This window comes from Euprymna scolopes, chromosome 32, assembly GCF_053919585.1.
Source record: "Euprymna scolopes isolate OS-2025 chromosome 32, ASM5391958v1, whole genome shotgun sequence".
In the NCBI taxonomy this organism is placed as follows: Eukaryota; Metazoa; Mollusca; class Cephalopoda; order Sepiida; family Sepiolidae; genus Euprymna; species Euprymna scolopes.
Genome location: NC_136513.1, coordinates 47,875,304 through 47,889,267, shown reverse-complemented (window position 1 = coordinate 47,889,267; position 13,964 = coordinate 47,875,304). Strand labels below are relative to the sequence as shown.

The window sequence follows — 13,964 nt, the reverse complement described above, 5'->3', positions numbered from 1 at the left end:
AAAAGTAATGCCCCGGGTGAGGATCGAACTCACGACCTTCAGATTGCTCTACTTTCGCTTCATGATTATGAGACTGACGCGCTGCCTACTGCGCTACCGAGACAACTGAACAATATCTATTGCGAATTGTTTAAATTCTTTTACATGTAAGATTCCAGTTCCGTCACACGAAAACGACAAATATAAAGTTTGATATTGAAAAATCAACAAAAGTAATGCCCCGGGTGAGGATCGAACTCACGACCTTCAGATTGCTCTACTTTCGCTTCATGATTATGAGACTGACGCGCTGCCTACTGCGCTACCGAGACAACTGAACAATATCTATTGCGAATTGTTTAAATTCTTTTACATGTAAGATTCCAGTTCCGTCACACGAAAACGACAAATATAAAGTTTGATATTGAAAAATCAACAAAAGTAATGCCCCGGGTGAGGATCGAACTCACGACCTTCAGATTGCTCTACTTTCGCTTCATGATTATGAGACTGACGCGCTGCCTACTGCGCTACCGAGACAACTGAACAATATCTCTTGTTAATTGTTTAAATTGTATTACATGTAAGATTCCAGTTCCGTCACACGAAAACGACAAATATAAAGTTTGATATTGAAAAATCAACAAAAGTAATGCCCCGGGTGAGGATCGAACTCACGACCTTCAGATTGTTCTACTTTCGCTTCATGATTATGAGACTGACGCGCTGCCTACTGCGCTACCGAGACAACTGAACAATATCTCTTGTTAAGTTTTTAAATTGTATTACATGTAAGATTCCAGTTCCGTCACACGAAAACGACAAATATAAAGTTTGATATTGAAAAATCAACAAAAGTAATGCCCCGGGTGAGGATCGAACTCACGACCTTCAGATTGCTCTACTTTCGCTTCATGATTATGAGACTGACGCGCTGCCTACTGCGCTACCGAGACAACTGAACAATATCTATTGCGAATTGTTTAAATTCTTTTACATGTAAGATTCCAGTTCCGTCACACGAAAACGACAAATATAAAGTTTGATATTGAAAAATCAACAAAAGTAATGCCCCGGGTGAGGATCGAACTCACGACCTTCAGATTGCTCTACTTTCGCTTCATGATTATGAGACTGACGCGCTGCCTACTGCGCTACCGAGACAACTGAACAATATCTATTGCGAATTGTTTAAATTCTTTTACATGTAAGATTCCAGTTCCGTCACACGAAAACGACAAATATAAAGTTTGATATTGAAAAATCAACAAAAGTAATGCCCCGGGTGAGGATCGAACTCACGACCTTCAGATTGCTCTACTTTCGCTTCATGATTATGAGACTGACGCGCTGCCTACTGCGCTACCGAGACAACTGAACAATATCTATTGCGAATTGTTTAAATTCTTTTACATGTAAGATTCCAGTTCCGTCACACGAAAACGACAAATATAAAGTTTGATATTGAAAAATCAACAAAAGTAATGCCCCGGGTGAGGATCGAACTCACGACCTTCAGATTGCTCTACTTTCGCTTCATGATTATGAGACTGACGCGCTGCCTACTGCGCTACCGAGACAACTGAACAATATCTATTGCGAATTGTTTAAATTCTTTTACATGTAAGATTCCAGTTCCGTCACACGAAAACGACAAATATAAAGTTTGATATTGAAAAATCAACAAAAGTAATGCCCCGGGTGAGGATCGAACTCACGACCTTCAGATTGCTCTACTTTCGCTTCATGATTATGAGACTGACGCGCTGCCTACTGCGCTACCGAGACAACTGAACAATATCTATTGCGAATTGTTTAAATTCTTTTACATGTAAGATTCCAGTTCCGTCACACGAAAACGACAAATATAAAGTTTGATATTGAAAAATCAACAAAAGTAATGCCCCGGGTGAGGATCGAACTCACGACCTTCAGATTGCTCCACTTTCGCTTCATGATTATGAGACTGACGCGCTGCCTACTGCGCTACCGAGACAACTGAACAATATCTCTTGTTAAGTTTTTAAATTGTATTACATGTAAGATTCCAGTTCCGTCACACGAAAACGACAAATATAAAGTTTGATATTGAAAAATCAACAAAAGTAATGCCCCGGGTGAGGATCGAACTCACGACCTTCAGATTGCTCCACTTTCGCTTCATGATTATGAGACTGACGCGCTGCCTACTGCGCTACCGAGACAACTGAACAATATCTATTGCGAATTGTTTAAATTCTTTTACATGTAAGATTCCAGTTCCGTCACACGAAAACGACAAATATAAAGTTTGATATTGAAAAATCAACAAAAGTAATGCCCCGGGTGAGGATCGAACTCACGACCTTCAGATTGCTCTACTTTCGCTTCATGATTATGAGACTGACGCGCTGCCTACTGCGCTACCGAGACAACTGAACAATATCTATTGTTAAGTTTTTAAATTGTATTACATGTAAGATTCCAGTTCCGTCACACGAAAACGACAAATATAAAGTTTGATATTGAAAAATCAACAAAAGTAATGCCCCGGGTGAGGATCGAACTCACGACCTTCAGATTGCTCCACTTTCGCTTCATGATTATGAGACTGACGCGCTGCCTACTGCGCTACCGAGACAACTGAACAATATCTATTGCGAATTGTTTAAATTCTTTTACATGTAAGATTCCAGTTCCGTCACACGAAAACGACAAATATAAAGTTTGATATTGAAAAATCAATAAAAGTAATGCCCCGGGTGAGGATCGAACTCACGACCTTCAGATTGCTCCACTTTCGCTTCATGATTATGAGACTGACGCGCTGCCTACTGCGCTACCGAGACAACTGAACAATATCTATTGCGAATTGTTTAAATTCTTTTACATGTAAGATTCCAGTTCCGTCACACGAAAACGACAAATATAAAGTTTGATATTGAAAAATCAACAAAAGTAATGCCCCGGGTGAGGATCGAACTCACGACCTTCAGATTGCTCTACTTTCGCTTCATGATTATGAGACTGACGCGCTGCCTACTGCGCTACCGAGACAACTGAACAATATCTCTTGTTAAGTTTTTAAATTGTATTACATGTAAGATTCCAGTTCCGTCACACGAAAACGACAAATATAAAGTTTGATATTGAAAAATCAACAAAAGTAATGCCCCGGGTGAGGATCGAACTCACGACCTTCAGATTGCTCCACTTTCGCTTCATGATTATGAGACTGACGCGCTGCCTACTGCGCTACCGAGACAACTGAACAATATCTATTGCGAATTGTTTAAATTCTTTTACATGTAAGATTCCAGTTCCGTCACACGAAAACGACAAATATAAAGTTTGATATTGAAAAATCAACAAAAGTAATGCCCCGGGTGAGGATCGAACTCACGACCTTCAGATTGCTCTACTTTCGCTTCATGATTATGAGACTGACGCGCTGCCTACTGCGCTACCGAGACAACTGAACAATATCTATTGCGAATTGTTTAAATTCTTTTACATGTAAGATTCCAGTTCCGTCACACGAAAACGACAAATATAAAGTTTGATATTGAAAAATCAACAAAAGTAATGCCCCGGGTGAGGATCGAACTCACGACCTTCAGATTGCTCCACTTTCGCTTCATGATTATGAGACTGACGCGCTGCCTACTGCGCTACCGAGACAACTGAACAATATCTATTGCGAATTGTTTAAATTCTTTTACATGTAAGATTCCAGTTCCGTCACACGAAAACGACAAATATAAAGTTTGATATTGAAAAATCAACAAAAGTAATGCCCCGGGTGAGGATCGAACTCACGACCTTCAGATTGCTCCACTTTCGCTTCATGATTATGAGACTGACGCGCTGCCTACTGCGCTACCGAGACAACTGAACAATATCTCTTGTTAAGTTTTTAAATTGTATTACATGTAAGATTCCAGTTCCGTCACACGAAAACGACAAATATAAAGTTTGATATTGAAAAATCAACAAAAGTAATGCCCCGGGTGAGGATCGAACTCACGACCTTCAGATTGCTCCACTTTCGCTTCATGATTATGAGACTGACGCGCTGCCTACTGCGCTACCGAGACAACTGAACAATATCTATTGCGAATTGTTTAAATTCTTTTACATGTAAGATTCCAGTTCCGTCACACGAAAACGACAAATATAAAGTTTGATATTGAAAAATCAACAAAAGTAATGCCCCGGGTGAGGATCGAACTCACGACCTTCAGATTGCTCCACTTTCGCTTCATGATTATGAGACTGACGCGCTGCCTACTGCGCTACCGAGACAACTGAACAATATCTATTGCGAATTGTTTAAATTCTTTTACATGTAAGATTCCAGTTCCGTCACACGAAAACGACAAATATAAAGTTTGATATTGAAAAATCAACAAAAGTAATGCCCCGGGTGAGGATCGAACTCACGACCTTCAGATTGCTCCACTTTCGCTTCATGATTATGAGACTGACGCGCTGCCTACTGCGCTACCGAGACAACTGAACAATATCTATTGCGAATTGTTTAAATTCTTTTACATGTAAGATTCCAGTTCCGTCACACGAAAACGACAAATATAAAGTTTGATATTGAAAAATCAACAAAAGTAATGCCCCGGGTGAGGATCGAACTCACGACCTTCAGATTGCTCCACTTTCGCTTCATGATTATGAGACTGACGCGCTGCCTACTGCGCTACCGAGACAACTGAACAATATCTATTGCGAATTGTTTAAATTCTTTTACATGTAAGATTCCAGTTCCGTCACACGAAAACGACAAATATAAAGTTTGATATTGAAAAATCAACAAAAGTAATGCCCCGGGTGAGGATCGAACTCACGACCTTCAGATTGCTCCACTTTCGCTTCATGATTATGAGACTGACGCGCTGCCTACTGCGCTACCGAGACAACTGAACAATATCTATTGCGAATTGTTTAAATTCTTTTACATGTAAGATTCCAGTTCCGTCACACGAAAACGACAAATATAAAGTTTGATATTGAAAAATCAACAAAAGTAATGCCCCGGGTGAGGATCGAACTCACGACCTTCAGATTGCTCTACTTTCGCTTCATGATTATGAGACTGACGCGCTGCCTACTGCGCTACCGAGACAACTGAACAATATCTATTGCGAATTGTTTAAATTCTTTTACATGTAAGATTCCAGTTCCGTCACACGAAAACGACAAATATAAAGTTTGATATTGAAAAATCAACAAAAGTAATGCCCCGGGTGAGGATCGAACTCACGACCTTCAGATTGCTCCACTTTCGCTTCATGATTATGAGACTGACGCGCTGCCTACTGCGCTACCGAGACAACTGAACAATATCTATTGCGAATTGTTTAAATTCTTTTACATGTAAGATTCCAGTTCCGTCACACGAAAACGACAAATATAAAGTTTGATATTGAAAAATCAACAAAAGTAATGCCCCGGGTGAGGATCGAACTCACGACCTTCAGATTGCTCTACTTTCGCTTCATGATTATGAGACTGACGCGCTGCCTACTGCGCTACCGAGACAACTGAACAATATCTATTGCGAATTGTTTAAATTCTTTTACATGTAAGATTCCAGTTCCGTCACACGAAAACGACAAATATAAAGTTTGATATTGAAAAATCAACAAAAGTAATGCCCCGGGTGAGGATCGAACTCACGACCTTCAGATTGCTCTACTTTCGCTTCATGATTATGAGACTGACGCGCTGCCTACTGCGCTACCGAGACAACTGAACAATATCTATTGCGAATTGTTTAAATTCTTTTACATGTAAGATTCCAGTTCCGTCACACGAAAACGACAAATATAAAGTTTGATATTGAAAAATCAACAAAAGTAATGCCCCGGGTGAGGATCGAACTCACGACCTTCAGATTGCTCTACTTTCGCTTCATGATTATGAGACTGACGCGCTGCCTACTGCGCTACCGAGACAACTGAACAATATCTATTGCGAATTGTTTAAATTCTTTTACATGTAAGATTCCAGTTCCGTCACACGAAAACGACAAATATAAAGTTTGATATTGAAAAATCAACAAAAGTAATGCCCCGGGTGAGGATCGAACTCACGACCTTCAGATTGCTCTACTTTCGCTTCATGATTATGAGACTGACGCGCTGCCTACTGCGCTACCGAGACAACTGAACAATATCTATTGCGAATTGTTTAAATTCTTTTACATGTAAGATTCCAGTTCCGTCACACGAAAACGACAAATATAAAGTTTGATATTGAAAAATCAACAAAAGTAATGCCCCGGGTGAGGATCGAACTCACGACCTTCAGATTGCTCTACTTTCGCTTCATGATTATGAGACTGACGCGCTGCCTACTGCGCTACCGAGACAACTGAACAATATCTATTGCGAATTGTTTAAATTCTTTTACATGTAAGATTCCAGTTCCGTCACACGAAAACGACAAATATAAAGTTTGATATTGAAAAATCAACAAAAGTAATGCCCCGGGTGAGGATCGAACTCACGACCTTCAGATTGCTCTACTTTCGCTTCATGATTATGAGACTGACGCGCTGCCTACTGCGCTACCGAGACAACTGAACAATATCTATTGCGAATTGTTTAAATTCTTTTACATGTAAGATTCCAGTTCCGTCACACGAAAACGACAAATATAAAGTTTGATATTGAAAAATCAACAAAAGTAATGCCCCGGGTGAGGATCGAACTCACGACCTTCAGATTGCTCTACTTTCGCTTCATGATTATGAGACTGACGCGCTGCCTACTGCGCTACCGAGACAACTGAACAATATCTATTGCGAATTGTTTAAATTCTTTTACATGTAAGATTCCAGTTCCGTCACACGAAAACGACAAATATAAAGTTTGATATTGAAAAATCAACAAAAGTAATGCCCCGGGTGAGGATCGAACTCACGACCTTCAGATTGCTCTACTTTCGCTTCATGATTATGAGACTGACGCGCTGCCTACTGCGCTACCGAGACAACTGAACAATATCTATTGCGAATTGTTTAAATTCTTTTACATGTAAGATTCCAGTTCCGTCACACGAAAACGACAAATATAAAGTTTGATATTGAAAAATCAACAAAAGTAATGCCCCGGGTGAGGATCGAACTCACGACCTTCAGATTGCTCTACTTTCGCTTCATGATTATGAGACTGACGCGCTGCCTACTGCGCTACCGAGACAACTGAACAATATCTATTGCGAATTGTTTAAATTCTTTTACATGTAAGATTCCAGTTCCGTCACACGAAAACGACAAATATAAAGTTTGATATTGAAAAATCAACAAAAGTAATGCCCCGGGTGAGGATCGAACTCACGACCTTCAGATTGCTCTACTTTCGCTTCATGATTATGAGACTGACGCGCTGCCTACTGCGCTACCGAGACAACTGAACAATATCTATTGCGAATTGTTTAAATTCTTTTACATGTAAGATTCCAGTTCCGTCACACGAAAACGACAAATATAAAGTTTGATATTGAAAAATCAACAAAAGTAATGCCCCGGGTGAGGATCGAACTCACGACCTTCAGATTGCTCTACTTTCGCTTCATGATTATGAGACTGACGCGCTGCCTACTGCGCTACCGAGACAACTGAACAATATCTATTGCGAATTGTTTAAATTCTTTTACATGTAAGATTCCAGTTCCGTCACACGAAAACGACAAATATAAAGTTTGATATTGAAAAATCAACAAAAGTAATGCCCCGGGTGAGGATCGAACTCACGACCTTCAGATTGCTCTACTTTCGCTTCATGATTATGAGACTGACGCGCTGCCTACTGCGCTACCGAGACAACTGAACAATATCTATTGCGAATTGTTTAAATTCTTTTACATGTAAGATTCCAGTTCCGTCACACGAAAACGACAAATATAAAGTTTGATATTGAAAAATCAACAAAAGTAATGCCCCGGGTGAGGATCGAACTCACGACCTTCAGATTGCTCTACTTTCGCTTCATGATTATGAGACTGACGCGCTGCCTACTGCGCTACCGAGACAACTGAACAATATCTATTGCGAATTGTTTAAATTCTTTGACATGTAAGATTCCTGTTCCGTCACACGAAAACGACAAATATAAAGTTTGATATTGAAAAATCAACAAAAGTAATGCCCCGGGTGAGGATCGAACTCACGACCTTCAGATTGCTCTACTTTCGCTTCATGATTATGAGACTGACGCGCTGCCTACTGCGCTACCGAGACAACTGAACAATATCTATTGCGAATTGTTTAAATTCTTTTACATGTAAGATTCCAGTTCCGTCACACGAAAACGACAAATATAAAGTTTGATATTGAAAAATCAACAAAAGTAATGCCCCGGGTGAGGATCGAACTCACGACCTTCAGATTGCTCTACTTTCGCTTCATGATTATGAGACTGACGCGCTGCCTACTGCGCTACCGAGACAACTGAACAATATCTATTGCGAATTGTTTAAATTCTTTTACATGTAAGATTCCAGTTCCGTCACACGAAAACGACAAATATAAAGTTTGATATTGAAAAATCAACAAAAGTAATGCCCCGGGCGAGGATCGAACTCACGACCTTCAGATTGCTCCACTTTCGCTTCATGATTATGAGACTGACGCGCTGCCTACTGCGCTACCGAGACAACTGAACAATATCTATTGCGAATTGTTTAAATTCTTTTACATGTAAGATTCCAGTTCCGTCACACGAAAACGACAAATATAAAGTTTGATATTGAAAAATCAACAAAAGTAATGCCCCGGGTGAGGATCGAACTCACGACCTTCAGATTGCTCCACTTTCGCTTCATGATTATGAGACTGACGCGCTGCCTACTGCGCTACCGAGACAACTGAACAATATCTATTGCGAATTGTTTAAATTCTTTTACATGTAAGATTCCAGTTCCGTCACACGAAAACGACAAATATAAAGTTTGATATTGAAAAATCAACAAAAGTAATGCCCCGGGTGAGGATCGAACTCACGACCTTCAGATTGCTCCACTTTCGCTTCATGATTATGAGACTGACGCGCTGCCTACTGCGCTACCGAGACAACTGAACAATATCTATTGCGAATTGTTTAAATTCTTTTACATGTAAGATTCCAGTTCCGTCACACGAAAACGACAAATATAAAGTTTGATATTGAAAAATCAACAAAAGTAATGCCCCGGGTGAGGATCGAACTCACGACCTTCAGATTGCTCCACTTTCGCTTCATGATTATGAGACTGACGCGCTGCCTACTGCGCTACCGAGACAACTGAACAATATCTATTGCGAATTGTTTAAATTCTTTTACATGTAAGATTCCAGTTCCGTCACACGAAAACGACAAATATAAAGTTTGATATTGAAAAATCAACAAAAGTAATGCCCCGGGTGAGGATCGAACTCACGACCTTCAGATTGCTCCACTTTCGCTTCATGATTATGAGACTGACGCGCTGCCTACTGCGCTACCGAGACAACTGAACAATATCTATTGCGAATTGTTTAAATTCTTTTACATGTAAGATTCCAGTTCCGTCACACGAAAACGACAAATATAAAGTTTGATATTGAAAAATCAACAAAAGTAATGCCCCGGGTGAGGATCGAACTCACGACCTTCAGATTGCTCCACTTTCGCTTCATGATTATGAGACTGACGCGCTGCCTACTGCGCTACCGAGACAACTGAACAATATCTATTGCGAATTGTTTAAATTCTTTTACATGTAAGATTCCAGTTCCGTCACACGAAAACGACAAATATAAAGTTTGATATTGAAAAATCAACAAAAGTAATGCCCCGGGTGAGGATCGAACTCACGACCTTCAGATTGCTCCACTTTCGCTTCATGATTATGAGACTGACGCGCTGCCTACTGCGCTACCGAGACAACTGAACAATATCTATTGCGAATTGTTTAAATTCTTTTACATGTAAGATTCCAGTTCCGTCACACGAAAACGACAAATATAAAGTTTGATATTGAAAAATCAACAAAAGTAATGCCCCGGGTGAGGATCGAACTCACGACCTTCAGATTGCTCTACTTTCGCTTCATGATTATGAGACTGACGCGCTGCCTACTGCGCTACCGAGACAACTGCACAATATCTCTTGTAAATTGTTTAAATTGTATTACATGTAAGATTCCAGTTCCGTCACACGAAAACGACAAATATAAAGTTTGATATTGAAAAATCAACAAAAGTAATGCCCCGGGTGAGGATCGAACTCACGACCTTCAGATTGCTCTACTTTCGCTTCATGAGTATGAGACTGACGCGCTGCCTACTGCGCTACCGAGACAACTGAACAATATCTCTTGTAAATTCTTTCTGAACGTTATTTTTTGTAAATTGTTTATTTTTTTTACATTTAATATTCCAGTTCCGTCACACGAAATGGACAAATATATATATATATATATATATATATATATATATATATATATATATATATATATATATAAAATAAAACTTGACTTGCAGTTGCATCAAATACTTTTTTATGCAAAATCCGATCCCGCACTTTGCTAATTCCTACCCTCTGATGAGAAGGAAAGTATTTCTTCGCGGATTAAGGACTATCCACTTATTAATGGTTCCTTTTCAGATTAAATATGTTTTTAACTCTTTTTCCAAGTTTTTTTTTAACATGTTTTATTAACTATTTGCTCTTATATATATATATATATATATATATATATATATATATATATATATATATATATATATATATATATATATATATATATACTAGCATTTCAGCCCGGCGTGGCCCGGGTGTTTGGATGTGTATGTTGAGCAAAAAAAAAAAAACGTGGTAGTAGGAAGGCAGGCTTGAACCCGTAACGCAATGGAGGAAGAGAACGGGGTAAAACCTTACGTTTATGCTGTTATGACCACCACCAAACCGGAAGCGACATTTTTTAAAACTAAGGCTAAACAATCTAAAGGAGAGGATAACTTTAAAAAAAATCGGCGAAAACAGTGACCCCCCCTCCCTGTAGAAAAGTGCCTAGTTGAAGGGGAAGATATTAATGTTTTTAGCAAATTTTTCGATATTTGTCGTATGAAAGGTCGAACTTTAAAACGATACTGATCTTGGTAAAATCTATCGCCTCTATTGAAAGTTTAAGGCTGACATGCACACAGACATACATACATATATTTATATATTGGTAATTAAAAATTTGCGACCCAAACTGATGAAAAAGCTTGCCCTATCTCTGAATACCCTTTATATAAAATTTCAAATATTTAGACCAGAAATTGTCTGAGTAATTTGGAAGAGACTGCAGAGGTAAATTTTTTTAAACTTTGACCTCTATTATAACACCTTAAAATTTATTGTTTTGGGCTCAAATCAAGTTATTAAGTTAGATCCATGTCCAATGAACCTATATCTAAAATTTCAAGTGCATAGACCCAAAATTGTCGGAGGAGTTTGGTAGAGTTCTCAAAGGTCAAATCGTTGAACTTTGACCCCTTAATCGCCAGATTTCTGGCCAAAAACCGATCACATCGATTTTCCCAAATCTCAGTACCCTGTATATGAAATTTTGAGTCTGACTAAAAATTGACAGTTATTGCGTAGGAAATGCACACACACACACACACACACACACACACACACACACACACACACACACACACACACACACACACACACACGTTCACTTTTATATATATATATATATATATATATAACTGGCATTTAGGTAAAAATGCACTTTCGTAAATAATTGAATTCATTCCAAACGTATAGCAAAAACAAAAACAAAGAACATCTAAGTAAATCATGATATATCTAAGCAGTCGTGCGAGATGGACGAGTAGGTTAAGAGTTTAGGCTCATTACCGTGGGTCCCGATTTCGAATCTCGCTAGATTTAGTTACTCTGTGAGTCATAGACGACGAAACATGTGGCAGTGGATAATTATATTTCAAAAACAAATATATATATATATATATATATATATATATATATATATATACACGCACACATATATATATAAGAAGTAAGCCAGCTTGCTTGATAGATATAGTTTTTTAGGGTTTAGAATGCTTTTAGGGCACAACCTAATAAAATAAATAATTCAATACAAGCTTCTGAAATGACGAACACAACACCTTCATAAAATGTAACACAGAAATATACTGCTGATCAAAAATTTAACACCACTTAAAAATCTTTAATCTTTAAAAAGAAACCTTTTTTTAAGGATAGATGTTAAACTCTTCCGACTTAAGGTTACTAATACTACAATCTAAAAGTTTATGGAAACAAAAAGGTACATTCCAAAAATTTTATTTAAAAATTTGCATTTTTATTAACTTAGGCTTTTTACACATGATCAAAATTAGAAGACCAATTGTTAGATTTATGGTAATTTTAATGTTTTTAGTTCAGTTAGAGATTAGCAATAACTGTGTAAAGGTGTTACCATGCCCAAAGCAAGAAAACTAACCGAAGTTGAGCGCTCTCGAATTTTAGGATTCCATAAGTAAGATTTGTCACAGCGAGCGATAGCAACTAAGGTAAATCGCAGTAAAACTGTTATTTGCAACTTTCTAAAGAACACTGAGAATTATGAAAAAGCAAAAATCTAAAAGGTTATGGAAACAAAAAAGTACATTCCAAAAAATTATTAAATTAGGCTTTTTACACATGATCAAAATTATAAGACCAAGACAATTGTTAGATTTATGATAATTCTAATGTTTTTTGTTCAGTTAGAGATTAGCAATCACTGTGAAAAGGCTTTACCATGCATAAAGCAGGAAAACTAACCGAAGTTGAGCGCTCTCAAATTCTAAGATTCTATAAGCAAGGTTTGTCACAGCGAGCGATAGCAACTAAGGTAAATCGCAGTAAAACTGTTATTTGCAACTTTCTAAAGAACACTGAGAATTATGAAAAAGCAAAATCCTTTGGTAGCCACCCCCCTCAAATTTCTCCTGTATTGAGTAGGAGAATCAGACGGGTTGTTATGAATGACAGAGGACTTTCTTCTAGTCAAATTAAGATTACGGTTACAGATGCTGATTGCAGTCCAATAACCGTCAGACGATACTTACAACAAAAAGCATGGTAAATAAAAAGTAAACAAATTCCTCGATTGCTTCCACGTCACAAAGTGGACTGCTTAAGATTTGGTCGTTAATACCAAACCTGGGATGTTGAGAAGTGGAAGAAAGTCTTCTTTCTGATGAGAAAAAATTCAATTTAGATTGTCCTGATGGCTTCCAGCGATATTGGCATGACAAAAACATGCCCCTTGAAATTTTTTTCCACATGTCATAGTGGTGGAGGGTCCGTAATGGTATGGGGGGCCTTTTCTTATAGAGGGACGATGGAGCTCCAGGTGGTGCAGGGTCGTCAGACAACAGCTGGTTATGTTAGCATGCTACAAAAAGTATCTTTGATGAGGGAGGGTCATCGTTTGTGTGGGGATGGATGGTTATTCCAACAGGATAATGCTGCAATCCACACTGCAAGACGGACCTTGAGCTTTCTACAAGAAAATGGAGTGCATCTCTTGGGACATCCTGCATGCTCACCGGACTTGAACCCAGTTGAAAATGTTTGGGGATGGATGACAAGAGAGGTTTATCGAAATGACAAACAATATTCAACAAAAAATGAACTTCGTGAAGCCATCTTCATAAACTGGAGCAGGATCCCCGTACCTTAATGGGAACCTTTATTTCTAGCATGCCTCCAAGGACTTTTGAGGTCATCAAAAGCAGTGGAGGTAGAACGCATTATTAAATTTGATTGTTGAATGTTTTCATACACTTTTACTACACTTTTTGCACAATTTAATAGAATTTTTGTCTCTGGTCTTATAATTTTGATCGTGTGTAAAAAACCTAATTTAATAAAAATGTAAATTTTAAAAATAAATCTTTAGAATGTAGCTTCTTGTTTCCATAACGTTTTAGATTAGACCTACTTCATCTCGACAAAATC

At 38.4% G+C, this 13,964-nt stretch overlaps 50 non-coding genes across 50 annotated transcripts; all 50 read right to left on the bottom strand.

The window, feature by feature from the left end:
* Window positions 1–8: 8 nt before the first annotated feature.
* Window positions 9–103, bottom strand: Trnam-cau (transfer RNA methionine (anticodon CAU)). The gene is made up of 2 exons: window positions 67–103; window positions 9–44 (listed from the first exon to the last, which is right to left on the bottom strand). It is a non-coding gene; the product is annotated as a tRNA-Met (tRNA).
* Window positions 104–216: 113 nt separating this feature from the next.
* Trnam-cau (transfer RNA methionine (anticodon CAU)) lies at window positions 217–311 on the bottom strand. The gene is made up of 2 exons: window positions 275–311; window positions 217–252 (listed from the first exon to the last, which is right to left on the bottom strand). It is a non-coding gene; the product is annotated as a tRNA-Met (tRNA).
* Window positions 312–424: 113 nt separating this feature from the next.
* On the bottom strand, window positions 425–519 carry Trnam-cau (transfer RNA methionine (anticodon CAU)). Its single transcript has 2 exons — window positions 483–519; window positions 425–460 (listed from the first exon to the last, which is right to left on the bottom strand). It is a non-coding gene; the product is annotated as a tRNA-Met (tRNA).
* Window positions 520–632: 113 nt separating this feature from the next.
* On the bottom strand, window positions 633–727 carry Trnam-cau (transfer RNA methionine (anticodon CAU)). Its single transcript has 2 exons — window positions 691–727; window positions 633–668 (listed from the first exon to the last, which is right to left on the bottom strand). It is a non-coding gene; the product is annotated as a tRNA-Met (tRNA).
* Window positions 728–840: 113 nt separating this feature from the next.
* On the bottom strand, window positions 841–935 carry Trnam-cau (transfer RNA methionine (anticodon CAU)). Its single transcript has 2 exons — window positions 899–935; window positions 841–876 (listed from the first exon to the last, which is right to left on the bottom strand). It is a non-coding gene; the product is annotated as a tRNA-Met (tRNA).
* A 113-nt stretch (window positions 936–1,048) lies between these two features.
* On the bottom strand, window positions 1,049–1,143 carry Trnam-cau (transfer RNA methionine (anticodon CAU)). Its single transcript has 2 exons — window positions 1,107–1,143; window positions 1,049–1,084 (listed from the first exon to the last, which is right to left on the bottom strand). It is a non-coding gene; the product is annotated as a tRNA-Met (tRNA).
* A 113-nt stretch (window positions 1,144–1,256) lies between these two features.
* Window positions 1,257–1,351, bottom strand: Trnam-cau (transfer RNA methionine (anticodon CAU)). Its single transcript has 2 exons — window positions 1,315–1,351; window positions 1,257–1,292 (listed from the first exon to the last, which is right to left on the bottom strand). It is a non-coding gene; the product is annotated as a tRNA-Met (tRNA).
* A 113-nt stretch (window positions 1,352–1,464) lies between these two features.
* Window positions 1,465–1,559, bottom strand: Trnam-cau (transfer RNA methionine (anticodon CAU)). The gene is made up of 2 exons: window positions 1,523–1,559; window positions 1,465–1,500 (listed from the first exon to the last, which is right to left on the bottom strand). It is a non-coding gene; the product is annotated as a tRNA-Met (tRNA).
* A 113-nt stretch (window positions 1,560–1,672) lies between these two features.
* On the bottom strand, window positions 1,673–1,767 carry Trnam-cau (transfer RNA methionine (anticodon CAU)). Its single transcript has 2 exons — window positions 1,731–1,767; window positions 1,673–1,708 (listed from the first exon to the last, which is right to left on the bottom strand). It is a non-coding gene; the product is annotated as a tRNA-Met (tRNA).
* A 113-nt stretch (window positions 1,768–1,880) lies between these two features.
* Trnam-cau (transfer RNA methionine (anticodon CAU)) lies at window positions 1,881–1,975 on the bottom strand. Its single transcript has 2 exons — window positions 1,939–1,975; window positions 1,881–1,916 (listed from the first exon to the last, which is right to left on the bottom strand). It is a non-coding gene; the product is annotated as a tRNA-Met (tRNA).
* A 113-nt stretch (window positions 1,976–2,088) lies between these two features.
* Window positions 2,089–2,183, bottom strand: Trnam-cau (transfer RNA methionine (anticodon CAU)). The gene is made up of 2 exons: window positions 2,147–2,183; window positions 2,089–2,124 (listed from the first exon to the last, which is right to left on the bottom strand). It is a non-coding gene; the product is annotated as a tRNA-Met (tRNA).
* A 113-nt stretch (window positions 2,184–2,296) lies between these two features.
* On the bottom strand, window positions 2,297–2,391 carry Trnam-cau (transfer RNA methionine (anticodon CAU)). The gene is made up of 2 exons: window positions 2,355–2,391; window positions 2,297–2,332 (listed from the first exon to the last, which is right to left on the bottom strand). It is a non-coding gene; the product is annotated as a tRNA-Met (tRNA).
* A 113-nt stretch (window positions 2,392–2,504) lies between these two features.
* Trnam-cau (transfer RNA methionine (anticodon CAU)) lies at window positions 2,505–2,599 on the bottom strand. The gene is made up of 2 exons: window positions 2,563–2,599; window positions 2,505–2,540 (listed from the first exon to the last, which is right to left on the bottom strand). It is a non-coding gene; the product is annotated as a tRNA-Met (tRNA).
* Window positions 2,600–2,712: 113 nt separating this feature from the next.
* Window positions 2,713–2,807, bottom strand: Trnam-cau (transfer RNA methionine (anticodon CAU)). Its single transcript has 2 exons — window positions 2,771–2,807; window positions 2,713–2,748 (listed from the first exon to the last, which is right to left on the bottom strand). It is a non-coding gene; the product is annotated as a tRNA-Met (tRNA).
* A 113-nt stretch (window positions 2,808–2,920) lies between these two features.
* Trnam-cau (transfer RNA methionine (anticodon CAU)) lies at window positions 2,921–3,015 on the bottom strand. Its single transcript has 2 exons — window positions 2,979–3,015; window positions 2,921–2,956 (listed from the first exon to the last, which is right to left on the bottom strand). It is a non-coding gene; the product is annotated as a tRNA-Met (tRNA).
* A 113-nt stretch (window positions 3,016–3,128) lies between these two features.
* Window positions 3,129–3,223, bottom strand: Trnam-cau (transfer RNA methionine (anticodon CAU)). The gene is made up of 2 exons: window positions 3,187–3,223; window positions 3,129–3,164 (listed from the first exon to the last, which is right to left on the bottom strand). It is a non-coding gene; the product is annotated as a tRNA-Met (tRNA).
* A 113-nt stretch (window positions 3,224–3,336) lies between these two features.
* Window positions 3,337–3,431, bottom strand: Trnam-cau (transfer RNA methionine (anticodon CAU)). The gene is made up of 2 exons: window positions 3,395–3,431; window positions 3,337–3,372 (listed from the first exon to the last, which is right to left on the bottom strand). It is a non-coding gene; the product is annotated as a tRNA-Met (tRNA).
* A 113-nt stretch (window positions 3,432–3,544) lies between these two features.
* Trnam-cau (transfer RNA methionine (anticodon CAU)) lies at window positions 3,545–3,639 on the bottom strand. The gene is made up of 2 exons: window positions 3,603–3,639; window positions 3,545–3,580 (listed from the first exon to the last, which is right to left on the bottom strand). It is a non-coding gene; the product is annotated as a tRNA-Met (tRNA).
* Window positions 3,640–3,752: 113 nt separating this feature from the next.
* Window positions 3,753–3,847, bottom strand: Trnam-cau (transfer RNA methionine (anticodon CAU)). The gene is made up of 2 exons: window positions 3,811–3,847; window positions 3,753–3,788 (listed from the first exon to the last, which is right to left on the bottom strand). It is a non-coding gene; the product is annotated as a tRNA-Met (tRNA).
* Window positions 3,848–3,960: 113 nt separating this feature from the next.
* Window positions 3,961–4,055, bottom strand: Trnam-cau (transfer RNA methionine (anticodon CAU)). The gene is made up of 2 exons: window positions 4,019–4,055; window positions 3,961–3,996 (listed from the first exon to the last, which is right to left on the bottom strand). It is a non-coding gene; the product is annotated as a tRNA-Met (tRNA).
* A 113-nt stretch (window positions 4,056–4,168) lies between these two features.
* Trnam-cau (transfer RNA methionine (anticodon CAU)) lies at window positions 4,169–4,263 on the bottom strand. The gene is made up of 2 exons: window positions 4,227–4,263; window positions 4,169–4,204 (listed from the first exon to the last, which is right to left on the bottom strand). It is a non-coding gene; the product is annotated as a tRNA-Met (tRNA).
* A 113-nt stretch (window positions 4,264–4,376) lies between these two features.
* Trnam-cau (transfer RNA methionine (anticodon CAU)) lies at window positions 4,377–4,471 on the bottom strand. The gene is made up of 2 exons: window positions 4,435–4,471; window positions 4,377–4,412 (listed from the first exon to the last, which is right to left on the bottom strand). It is a non-coding gene; the product is annotated as a tRNA-Met (tRNA).
* A 113-nt stretch (window positions 4,472–4,584) lies between these two features.
* Window positions 4,585–4,679, bottom strand: Trnam-cau (transfer RNA methionine (anticodon CAU)). The gene is made up of 2 exons: window positions 4,643–4,679; window positions 4,585–4,620 (listed from the first exon to the last, which is right to left on the bottom strand). It is a non-coding gene; the product is annotated as a tRNA-Met (tRNA).
* A 113-nt stretch (window positions 4,680–4,792) lies between these two features.
* On the bottom strand, window positions 4,793–4,887 carry Trnam-cau (transfer RNA methionine (anticodon CAU)). The gene is made up of 2 exons: window positions 4,851–4,887; window positions 4,793–4,828 (listed from the first exon to the last, which is right to left on the bottom strand). It is a non-coding gene; the product is annotated as a tRNA-Met (tRNA).
* Window positions 4,888–5,000: 113 nt separating this feature from the next.
* On the bottom strand, window positions 5,001–5,095 carry Trnam-cau (transfer RNA methionine (anticodon CAU)). Its single transcript has 2 exons — window positions 5,059–5,095; window positions 5,001–5,036 (listed from the first exon to the last, which is right to left on the bottom strand). It is a non-coding gene; the product is annotated as a tRNA-Met (tRNA).
* Window positions 5,096–5,208: 113 nt separating this feature from the next.
* Window positions 5,209–5,303, bottom strand: Trnam-cau (transfer RNA methionine (anticodon CAU)). The gene is made up of 2 exons: window positions 5,267–5,303; window positions 5,209–5,244 (listed from the first exon to the last, which is right to left on the bottom strand). It is a non-coding gene; the product is annotated as a tRNA-Met (tRNA).
* A 113-nt stretch (window positions 5,304–5,416) lies between these two features.
* Trnam-cau (transfer RNA methionine (anticodon CAU)) lies at window positions 5,417–5,511 on the bottom strand. Its single transcript has 2 exons — window positions 5,475–5,511; window positions 5,417–5,452 (listed from the first exon to the last, which is right to left on the bottom strand). It is a non-coding gene; the product is annotated as a tRNA-Met (tRNA).
* Window positions 5,512–5,624: 113 nt separating this feature from the next.
* On the bottom strand, window positions 5,625–5,719 carry Trnam-cau (transfer RNA methionine (anticodon CAU)). Its single transcript has 2 exons — window positions 5,683–5,719; window positions 5,625–5,660 (listed from the first exon to the last, which is right to left on the bottom strand). It is a non-coding gene; the product is annotated as a tRNA-Met (tRNA).
* A 113-nt stretch (window positions 5,720–5,832) lies between these two features.
* Trnam-cau (transfer RNA methionine (anticodon CAU)) lies at window positions 5,833–5,927 on the bottom strand. The gene is made up of 2 exons: window positions 5,891–5,927; window positions 5,833–5,868 (listed from the first exon to the last, which is right to left on the bottom strand). It is a non-coding gene; the product is annotated as a tRNA-Met (tRNA).
* A 113-nt stretch (window positions 5,928–6,040) lies between these two features.
* Window positions 6,041–6,135, bottom strand: Trnam-cau (transfer RNA methionine (anticodon CAU)). Its single transcript has 2 exons — window positions 6,099–6,135; window positions 6,041–6,076 (listed from the first exon to the last, which is right to left on the bottom strand). It is a non-coding gene; the product is annotated as a tRNA-Met (tRNA).
* A 113-nt stretch (window positions 6,136–6,248) lies between these two features.
* Window positions 6,249–6,343, bottom strand: Trnam-cau (transfer RNA methionine (anticodon CAU)). Its single transcript has 2 exons — window positions 6,307–6,343; window positions 6,249–6,284 (listed from the first exon to the last, which is right to left on the bottom strand). It is a non-coding gene; the product is annotated as a tRNA-Met (tRNA).
* Window positions 6,344–6,456: 113 nt separating this feature from the next.
* Window positions 6,457–6,551, bottom strand: Trnam-cau (transfer RNA methionine (anticodon CAU)). The gene is made up of 2 exons: window positions 6,515–6,551; window positions 6,457–6,492 (listed from the first exon to the last, which is right to left on the bottom strand). It is a non-coding gene; the product is annotated as a tRNA-Met (tRNA).
* Window positions 6,552–6,664: 113 nt separating this feature from the next.
* Window positions 6,665–6,759, bottom strand: Trnam-cau (transfer RNA methionine (anticodon CAU)). Its single transcript has 2 exons — window positions 6,723–6,759; window positions 6,665–6,700 (listed from the first exon to the last, which is right to left on the bottom strand). It is a non-coding gene; the product is annotated as a tRNA-Met (tRNA).
* Window positions 6,760–6,872: 113 nt separating this feature from the next.
* On the bottom strand, window positions 6,873–6,967 carry Trnam-cau (transfer RNA methionine (anticodon CAU)). The gene is made up of 2 exons: window positions 6,931–6,967; window positions 6,873–6,908 (listed from the first exon to the last, which is right to left on the bottom strand). It is a non-coding gene; the product is annotated as a tRNA-Met (tRNA).
* Window positions 6,968–7,080: 113 nt separating this feature from the next.
* Window positions 7,081–7,175, bottom strand: Trnam-cau (transfer RNA methionine (anticodon CAU)). Its single transcript has 2 exons — window positions 7,139–7,175; window positions 7,081–7,116 (listed from the first exon to the last, which is right to left on the bottom strand). It is a non-coding gene; the product is annotated as a tRNA-Met (tRNA).
* A 113-nt stretch (window positions 7,176–7,288) lies between these two features.
* Trnam-cau (transfer RNA methionine (anticodon CAU)) lies at window positions 7,289–7,383 on the bottom strand. Its single transcript has 2 exons — window positions 7,347–7,383; window positions 7,289–7,324 (listed from the first exon to the last, which is right to left on the bottom strand). It is a non-coding gene; the product is annotated as a tRNA-Met (tRNA).
* A 113-nt stretch (window positions 7,384–7,496) lies between these two features.
* Window positions 7,497–7,591, bottom strand: Trnam-cau (transfer RNA methionine (anticodon CAU)). Its single transcript has 2 exons — window positions 7,555–7,591; window positions 7,497–7,532 (listed from the first exon to the last, which is right to left on the bottom strand). It is a non-coding gene; the product is annotated as a tRNA-Met (tRNA).
* Window positions 7,592–7,704: 113 nt separating this feature from the next.
* On the bottom strand, window positions 7,705–7,799 carry Trnam-cau (transfer RNA methionine (anticodon CAU)). The gene is made up of 2 exons: window positions 7,763–7,799; window positions 7,705–7,740 (listed from the first exon to the last, which is right to left on the bottom strand). It is a non-coding gene; the product is annotated as a tRNA-Met (tRNA).
* A 113-nt stretch (window positions 7,800–7,912) lies between these two features.
* Window positions 7,913–8,007, bottom strand: Trnam-cau (transfer RNA methionine (anticodon CAU)). The gene is made up of 2 exons: window positions 7,971–8,007; window positions 7,913–7,948 (listed from the first exon to the last, which is right to left on the bottom strand). It is a non-coding gene; the product is annotated as a tRNA-Met (tRNA).
* A 113-nt stretch (window positions 8,008–8,120) lies between these two features.
* Trnam-cau (transfer RNA methionine (anticodon CAU)) lies at window positions 8,121–8,215 on the bottom strand. Its single transcript has 2 exons — window positions 8,179–8,215; window positions 8,121–8,156 (listed from the first exon to the last, which is right to left on the bottom strand). It is a non-coding gene; the product is annotated as a tRNA-Met (tRNA).
* A 113-nt stretch (window positions 8,216–8,328) lies between these two features.
* Trnam-cau (transfer RNA methionine (anticodon CAU)) lies at window positions 8,329–8,423 on the bottom strand. Its single transcript has 2 exons — window positions 8,387–8,423; window positions 8,329–8,364 (listed from the first exon to the last, which is right to left on the bottom strand). It is a non-coding gene; the product is annotated as a tRNA-Met (tRNA).
* A 113-nt stretch (window positions 8,424–8,536) lies between these two features.
* On the bottom strand, window positions 8,537–8,631 carry Trnam-cau (transfer RNA methionine (anticodon CAU)). Its single transcript has 2 exons — window positions 8,595–8,631; window positions 8,537–8,572 (listed from the first exon to the last, which is right to left on the bottom strand). It is a non-coding gene; the product is annotated as a tRNA-Met (tRNA).
* Window positions 8,632–8,744: 113 nt separating this feature from the next.
* On the bottom strand, window positions 8,745–8,839 carry Trnam-cau (transfer RNA methionine (anticodon CAU)). The gene is made up of 2 exons: window positions 8,803–8,839; window positions 8,745–8,780 (listed from the first exon to the last, which is right to left on the bottom strand). It is a non-coding gene; the product is annotated as a tRNA-Met (tRNA).
* Window positions 8,840–8,952: 113 nt separating this feature from the next.
* Trnam-cau (transfer RNA methionine (anticodon CAU)) lies at window positions 8,953–9,047 on the bottom strand. Its single transcript has 2 exons — window positions 9,011–9,047; window positions 8,953–8,988 (listed from the first exon to the last, which is right to left on the bottom strand). It is a non-coding gene; the product is annotated as a tRNA-Met (tRNA).
* Window positions 9,048–9,160: 113 nt separating this feature from the next.
* On the bottom strand, window positions 9,161–9,255 carry Trnam-cau (transfer RNA methionine (anticodon CAU)). The gene is made up of 2 exons: window positions 9,219–9,255; window positions 9,161–9,196 (listed from the first exon to the last, which is right to left on the bottom strand). It is a non-coding gene; the product is annotated as a tRNA-Met (tRNA).
* A 113-nt stretch (window positions 9,256–9,368) lies between these two features.
* Trnam-cau (transfer RNA methionine (anticodon CAU)) lies at window positions 9,369–9,463 on the bottom strand. The gene is made up of 2 exons: window positions 9,427–9,463; window positions 9,369–9,404 (listed from the first exon to the last, which is right to left on the bottom strand). It is a non-coding gene; the product is annotated as a tRNA-Met (tRNA).
* A 113-nt stretch (window positions 9,464–9,576) lies between these two features.
* Window positions 9,577–9,671, bottom strand: Trnam-cau (transfer RNA methionine (anticodon CAU)). The gene is made up of 2 exons: window positions 9,635–9,671; window positions 9,577–9,612 (listed from the first exon to the last, which is right to left on the bottom strand). It is a non-coding gene; the product is annotated as a tRNA-Met (tRNA).
* Window positions 9,672–9,784: 113 nt separating this feature from the next.
* Window positions 9,785–9,879, bottom strand: Trnam-cau (transfer RNA methionine (anticodon CAU)). Its single transcript has 2 exons — window positions 9,843–9,879; window positions 9,785–9,820 (listed from the first exon to the last, which is right to left on the bottom strand). It is a non-coding gene; the product is annotated as a tRNA-Met (tRNA).
* A 113-nt stretch (window positions 9,880–9,992) lies between these two features.
* Trnam-cau (transfer RNA methionine (anticodon CAU)) lies at window positions 9,993–10,087 on the bottom strand. The gene is made up of 2 exons: window positions 10,051–10,087; window positions 9,993–10,028 (listed from the first exon to the last, which is right to left on the bottom strand). It is a non-coding gene; the product is annotated as a tRNA-Met (tRNA).
* Window positions 10,088–10,200: 113 nt separating this feature from the next.
* Trnam-cau (transfer RNA methionine (anticodon CAU)) lies at window positions 10,201–10,295 on the bottom strand. The gene is made up of 2 exons: window positions 10,259–10,295; window positions 10,201–10,236 (listed from the first exon to the last, which is right to left on the bottom strand). It is a non-coding gene; the product is annotated as a tRNA-Met (tRNA).
* Between the last annotated feature and the right edge of the window lie 3,669 nt (window positions 10,296–13,964).